The sequence below is a fragment of the Lonchura striata genome, chromosome 7, assembly GCF_046129695.1.
Source record: "Lonchura striata isolate bLonStr1 chromosome 7, bLonStr1.mat, whole genome shotgun sequence".
In the NCBI taxonomy this organism is placed as follows: domain Eukaryota; kingdom Metazoa; phylum Chordata; class Aves; order Passeriformes; family Estrildidae; genus Lonchura; species Lonchura striata.
In genome coordinates, this window is record NC_134609.1 from 6708540 (window position 1) to 6716018 (window position 7479).

Genomic DNA, 7479 nt, shown 5'->3' on the forward strand with positions numbered 1-7479 from the left:
AATTAGACCAATTACTTTGCAGGGAGCTGTGGGACTCATCTCTGAGACAACATTTGGAGGAATCAGTGTAACTCCCATGTTTTGCTGTCAGTATTTGTGCTGTCCAAACACACAAGTCAGGGAGAAGGTAAAGCAGAAATTAGTTTTCTTTCTGAACTCTAATTCTCTAAGACTGTTCTGTGTTTTAAAGTGCTAAAAGAAGTTTAGTTTTATTTTAGCTCTGGTAATCTTGAGAAACTACAAAAGAAGAAAATCTAGTATTAGCAAAACCAACAGAAATGATTGTTACAATTTAAAAGAAAGCACTTATGATAGCAAAATACATTGCATATTAAAAATGCAGAAGTCAAAATGTTATTTTTATGAATTGGCCTGATCATTTAATTCTTACACTGCATGAATTGCTGAAAGCATCTTTTACTTTCAGCAGGAAATTTTCAACATACTAAGAAGTGTGTTTAACTATCAACACACTGAAAAAGCTAACAGAATAGCTTTTTAAAATTGCTTGGTTTGACATATAAAAGATGTTTTCACTAACTAAAAATACATATATTGCAATACACTATATGGTTAAAAATCAGCCACACTAAGGATAAAGCACAGATAAATGTGCTTGAAAGGAACTCCATCAGTGACAGTGGTGGCTCAATGACCCTTGTGGTCCCTCCCAGCTCAGATGATTCTGTGACAGTGATCCTGCAGCACCTGGCTGCCAAGCAGAGATGTTTACATTGGAGCTGAGCTGGCTAAACCTGACCTGCAGCAAAGCACTTGCTCTTTAAGGATGTGTTAATGGAGTTTTCTGGGTTAATGAAGAGCCAGAGCGAAAGACATGTCCAAGGAATTAATCAAAGAGCTGCCCATCACAGTGCTTTAGAACATGGCAGAAGCTGCATGTGCTGGGTGCTGCAGTGGCACAGGTGAGGTGGGAACACTGAAAGCAGGGGCAGAGCCAGGAAGCAGCTTCACACAGGGCAGCAGTGGGAGCTTTGTTTCCCTCAGTCACCCATGTGTTCTACCACTGTTTGCTGAAGCTGCAGAAGGGACAGGTGGCTGTTGTCCAGCCATACCTCCACAGACAGGCTCCCCCCTCTCCCAGCCCCAGGCTGCAGAGCTGAAGTTGGGCAGCGCTTTCATCACTTATGGAGGGGAGGGACAGGCTGGGCAGCTCCAGTATAATTGTCCTGCAGAAGGAGCTGACAGATCCTGTCACACATTTATAGTGTGAATAGTGCACCTTACCAATGCTGGAGGGGGCCGTGGCAGAGGCCTTTGCTGTGCTGCTCCCATGCCGTGGGATGGGGACAGGGCTGGTGGGCACCTGCAGATCCACTGCGATCCACAGCGCTGCTGGCAGGACACCTCTGCCTGCAGAACAGATCAACTGCGAGGCTCTCTGAGGGAGAAAAACAAAACTCTTGGGCCAATATTAACAAAACTCATCGTGCATAATGGGATTTACCAGAGAATGGTACAGAGAGCAAAAGAAGGCTGCAAATGGATGAGCCAAATTAATGAAGACTGGGTTCACTGATGACTAACAAACGTGATGGCACAGGTGCAAACCCTGGTTCGGTACAGCACTACATGATCACCTGCCAGAAGCTCGGAAATTAAACCAGGGGATGGCTCTTTAACATCTTTATCTCTTTCTGACCATCTCCTATGGGATCAAACCTTTGTTCTGACTCTATGATTATATTTGTAGAGCACTATTTACAAAAGCTCCATGTTGAACCAATCTGTGACTGCAGCAGTGGCCTGTAAAGCTCAGGAAAACCTGCAGCAGGCAACTCTGAAAAACAAATGTATTTTTAGTGCATTTAAATTCATGATATGGGGATTCAAAGCTGAAAACTGTGTGGGAGCAAATACACATATAGAAGATGGATATAAATTTAGTCCCTGTTATAGGGACTATCACCCAACTCTGTCAAAAATAGTATTAAACCACTGATAAAAATCACAGAAATAGATCTGCATGGTGCCCAAAAGAAAATATAAATAGCACCTAAATGTCTTCTCATCTGCCTCCTCAATCCAGGACTAACAACATGATTTTTTTCTACTGAGAATTTTCCTAGAACAAGTGATGGAGAGCTCTTGTCAAAGTTAATAGCTGTCTGTTCCCCTGGGGATCTGAATCTCTAGGGCCTGCATCTCCACGGAAGCAAAATGCCTCCCTCCTGAATTTCAATGAGTTTGAGCTCTTAATCCCCTTACATAGCTAATATGTGTCTATGCACAGTCAGATCCATACCTAACCCAGCAACATTTGACAGAGTTGTTTTTTCTGTCAGAAAATACACTTTGATCAAAACCAACAGAGGTCATGGATCCAGGCTTATTTTGATGATCTTTCTCCTTTGGAAGAAAAGGGGTAGGAGGGGGTTTCAGGAAAGCAGTACCTTCTGTCCCAGCATTTTTGGGAATGATAGGATGTCTCTCTCTATGTAGAAGAAACTTGCTATTTTGTACATCTTTAGCAGATCAAATAGCAAGAAACATAAAAGAAAAATTAAATTCACCCATCTGATCTCAAATATACCCACCTGGTTTGGACCAACTGGTTTACCCAGGGTTTTGTTTTCTATTCAGTATGAAAAACATCCAGGAAAGATTCCAATATCTTCAGAACAGAAGTTTGGGTGACTGATTAGCAATATCTACAGGAGCTTGTTAGACAACCTGAATTTTTATACCATTTAAGTTTAAATGTTGAAGGGTGCTGCAATAATGCAGTGAATATTTTTCAGACTTCCCCACCTCCGAGTGCAGCTGGGGTGTGCAACTGCATGGCTGTAAAACTGCTGGATTGAGCACTGAGAAGCCCCCTGGGATGCCCTGAGCTGTGGATGCTTTTCTTCCTCCAAGACAAAGCTACTTCCCAACATGAAACTAGATCATTGCTGGGCACAGGGCCAGACACAAAACCAGCCACACACAAAGCCAGCTCCTGCCCTGTTAACTCTCATCTCTTTGAGAATCTTGGAGAATCATGGACCCCACCATGTTAACTTTTTTTTAGCCCAAAACTTTAAACCTAAGACTAGTAATCCTCCTTAATCAAGAAAGGGCTTTCACCACTACCAAGAGCTTCACTTTTTCTGTTTATACAACCCTGAATGGGGGAATTGTGGGTCCCACAAAGACAGCTGCTCTTGAGCCCAGTCCCAAAGCACAGCCTAAAATATTGGCTAGACTAGAAGGGGCAGCAGATGCCAACATAAAATGGCACCTAAACCTCCCCAGGAGCACAGCAATGCCACCAGGAGCTTGGGGTGGGGGCAGTAGGAAGCCTGCTCACAGCTGAGGGAGGGAGAGCCCTGCTGTGCCACTGGAATCCCAGCTGTGCCACTGGAATCCCAGCTGTGCCACTGGAATCCCAGCTGCCACCTGTGCTGGCAGGCTGAGCAGAGGGCACGACTGAGCTGGCACAGAGGGAAATTACTCATTCCACATCCTGAGTGGCCCTTCCACCTCAGGGTGATCACATTGGAGCTGCTCACCTGGGGAATGCCTGCTTGGCATATAAATGGGAGGTTTTCATGAGTTGCATTTTGATCAGTTTTTGGATGCTTACATGCATTTGCAATTTAAAAATAGTGAGAAAAATAAAATGAAAGAAATAACAGATATTATTTTCCACTGTCCTGCTTTGCTTTTTAACTACTATATACTGTCTTCAGATTTTGTATTTCCATTTCCCTCTGTTCTATGCTCTGGACAAGTATTAATGAGTAATAAAGTTCACACTCATATAACAATAGTTAAAGCTATTTTTTTACACGCTTGTCCTTGAATTCAAGGTGTATATGACATTAGGCATTATCCTAATGAGAGGAGTATGCAGCATTTTCTGTGTGCACATTTGGGTGTGTCAATAAATTCAACATAGAAAGTGCTGCACACTTTATATAAACCTCAGCATGGGCAGAAAGACACCAAATCACATTGTGGCCTTCTCTTTGTAAATCACATGCTAAAAGGGGCTGTGGAACTTAGCACTGGTACCTGGAGGCACTGTGCACAGCACAGTTTACTCAGAATTCCTCATGCAATTCTGCAAAGGAGAGAAGTGGAGCATCAGTCAAATTTTCTCAAAACTCTCTCTATTCTCACATCTTTGAAAGTGATTGGGAAGTTCTTTTTTAGCTTGAAAACAAAGGAAGGGGCTATGACAAAAACCATAGGTAAGACAAACACCCTAACAACCCTGGCCCCAGCTGGGCTGTCCCTTGAACACCAAAGGCTCAGCTCAGTAGCAAGTCCCACAGCATGGTGTGAGCAAGAATTGTCTCAGCTGATTTCCAAACACCTTAGGAGCAGCAGGACACGCTGAGGTTAGGTAAATGGAATGATCACACTTGTTGCTGGGTGTTTGCTGCCTGGCTGGCACCTGGGTGGGATCAGAGCACTCTTGTTTCACCAGAGCTGAGACACAGTTAAGCACACAGCTCCCACCACAAACCAAACCAAACACTCTGCCTGCCCAAACAACATCATTCCTCCTCCTAAACATCTCCCTGCAAAGGACTGAGAGATGATTTCTACGGGGGCATATCATCACTCTCCACCAATTTCCATTAATACAGAATACAGATGATGCTGGAAATCCAGGAACAGCTGTAGATGACATTTCAGATGACTGGTTTTGGTGGTGAAGAATTTTACATTTTCATAGTAGAGCACTATACCTTCTGTCTGGTTGCTGGGAGAAACTACAGGAACTGGGGCATCTGCAAGAACCTGGGCCAGTTTTTTGGTAGGAGAGAAAAGAATAAAGTCCCTCAGAAGTCTTCAAGGTCCACCTCTACATTTTGAACTACCGACTGTGAGAGAGAAACAGACTTGCAATAGGTCAAACCTTGCTCAGTAGGAACTACAAAAGAGAATTAGTCCCATGTTTTGGTGGTTAAATCTAATCAGAGATGTGTTCTTGAGTCCTTGGCCATTATCACTAAACTCTGTTCCTTCCAGTTGCCAGAACAAATATGTCACCTCCTAAATGACAGCTTCCACATCTCTCCACAGTCCACTCTCATCACTTAGGATAGGCAAATTTGTTAAAATGACATGGAAGTTTTAGTAGTCATGACACATTAAAATGCAAACAAATAAACACCTTTTTCTTCCTCTCTTATTTTCTTGCTATTAATGGAATGAATTTAACATTCTAAAAGGAAAATGAGCTCATTGTTACAGTTCTGACTCATGGGGGTTTTCATATCTAGTACAGTCAGTCTATAAATAAGCAGCCAAAGATCATTAAATTCTCATAAAAGTAATCAAAAGATACTGATGTGACCATGCATGATCTTGATTAAAATTATAAACCTCTCTTACTTCAGTAATTCCAGGCTGAAAGTGACACTGTACTGTTTGGTTTATGGAATTTAATGAACAACATGAGTTCTAACTCAGCTGTCTACACATCCTTTTTTATATTGCAGCTCCACTAAGCAGCTATGCTGAACCTCAGCAGTGTGCAGGAGAATGGTGAAACCTGGGTTGCACCACACAGAATGTTTGTGTTGGAAGGGACCTTTAAAGCTCATCTAGTCCAAAGCCCTGCAATGAGCAAGGACATCTTCAACTAGATCAGGTTGCTCCCGAATGTTTCCAGGAACAGGGCATCTACAGCTTCTCAGGGCAGCCTGTGCCAGTATTTCAGCACCCTCATCAGAAAATATTTAGTCTGATATGTGTTTACACAGCATGAAAAAGACTTTGTAACTCATCTGATTCGGGAAGATACACCCAAAGAGCAGAAGAAGGAAAACATTCCCAATTTATGGAAAGAAAAACCAAGATTTAGAGAGGTAACTACCAGCATTATATCAACTTGAGCCCCTTGGGTTTCAACCCCCCTATTTTAGATAACAAGAACAGGAACACTCAGCTATGATGTTATTATCTCCAAAGGAATTTAAATATTACAATGTCAGGAGAACAAATATCTACCAGTTTTACCATTTCCACAATTGCTTTAAAACAGACAACAAAGTGCTTTCCCAACAAAATGTGATGGGCATTTTTTGCACACAGGTAAAGAGATGGTACTTTCATCCCATCAGAAAAAAATCCTAGTCTACACACCAAAAATCTCAGAGCATTTGCCAGCATGATTTATCATGAGTTATTGTCATTCACTGTGGGTGGCAGCAGAGGTTTGGGGAACTCCTGGGAAAAAGAAGTAACTTCATCTCAGATACAGCTTCTCCTGGTTTTAGTCTGCCAAAAGTGTTTTATAGCACTTGCAAAAAAGGTGCTGCAGGTAACTGAGAAAAGGGGAACATTTTCTGCAGCTGCTAAGTAATTAAAGTTCCTGCTATCCATTTTGATAGCTTAGAGGCTTTTAAAGACCACTGCAAAATCCATTTACAATTCAGTAACTTTCCTTCTTTGGAGCTACGAATCACTCTCCTAGTTTTCTTTTGACAGGGATGGAAAATGAACAAATAGTCCCTAGAATATCCAGGTATATTTAGCTAGCCTACATTCACTTCAGCAGCATGATCTGTGATGGATGTGGTGCTGTGGAGCACGACACAGATCTATGTGAAGGATGCCATTTAGCAGCAGACAGGTAGTCCAAGTTATTTATGAAAGAACTAGTATTGTTCATTGTTTTGCCTGTAAAAATTATACATATAACTCAGAGTTGAGGTGTGAATAATGAATAAATCAAGATTTTATAGTTTACTCAGTGTGGCTGAGAAAAATAATGAGACTTGCTTAGGCAAAGGAAAGAAACACGTGTGTTCTCCCCATAAATCTCCTGGCTGGTGTGCATGCCTGGGCACCCCTGTGTGGATGACCTGCTTACAAGACTGGAACATGACTTGTTGAACATGATGTATGAAGATGAAACATGCTCCTTTCACTGCCATATCTGTCCAAACTCAGCTGTTCAGTGCAGGAAGGGCATGAATGCAAAGACTACAGGTAACCCAAAGCTCTCGCTAGAGATCAGCTCTGAACCACACCAGCACTTTGGCCACAGGGGCTGATGCAGCCCCTGGATTTTACTCAGGTAAATAAAAATAAATGTATGACACTGACTGCAGGTAGCTCTTCCTATGATCTCTCTTGGGAATGCAGGGGTGTGCTTTAAACCATTCTCCAAAGGGAATCCCACAAGTCAGCACCTCTCACACAGGACTAAGTGACAAGGTACTTACCTTGTTAGGGTATGGAGATCCCACTGGCCAGGGCACACAGCAGCCTTTGCCTTGGATTGCTGTGGCCAGAGGAAACCTGAATATCCAGGCAGCCTTATACCAAAGCAGTGCTTGTCCTTAACCTAAAAAACAAGCTACATGTCAACAGATTTTCTACTACAAGAATATTAAATACTCAGCTTTGAATAATTTACCTTCAAAACATGTGGGACTACTGCTCTAGTCCCACGTGCATTTTCCATCAACTATCCACTCTGCCTGGAGAGATTTCTACAGTGTGTGTATATGGTTC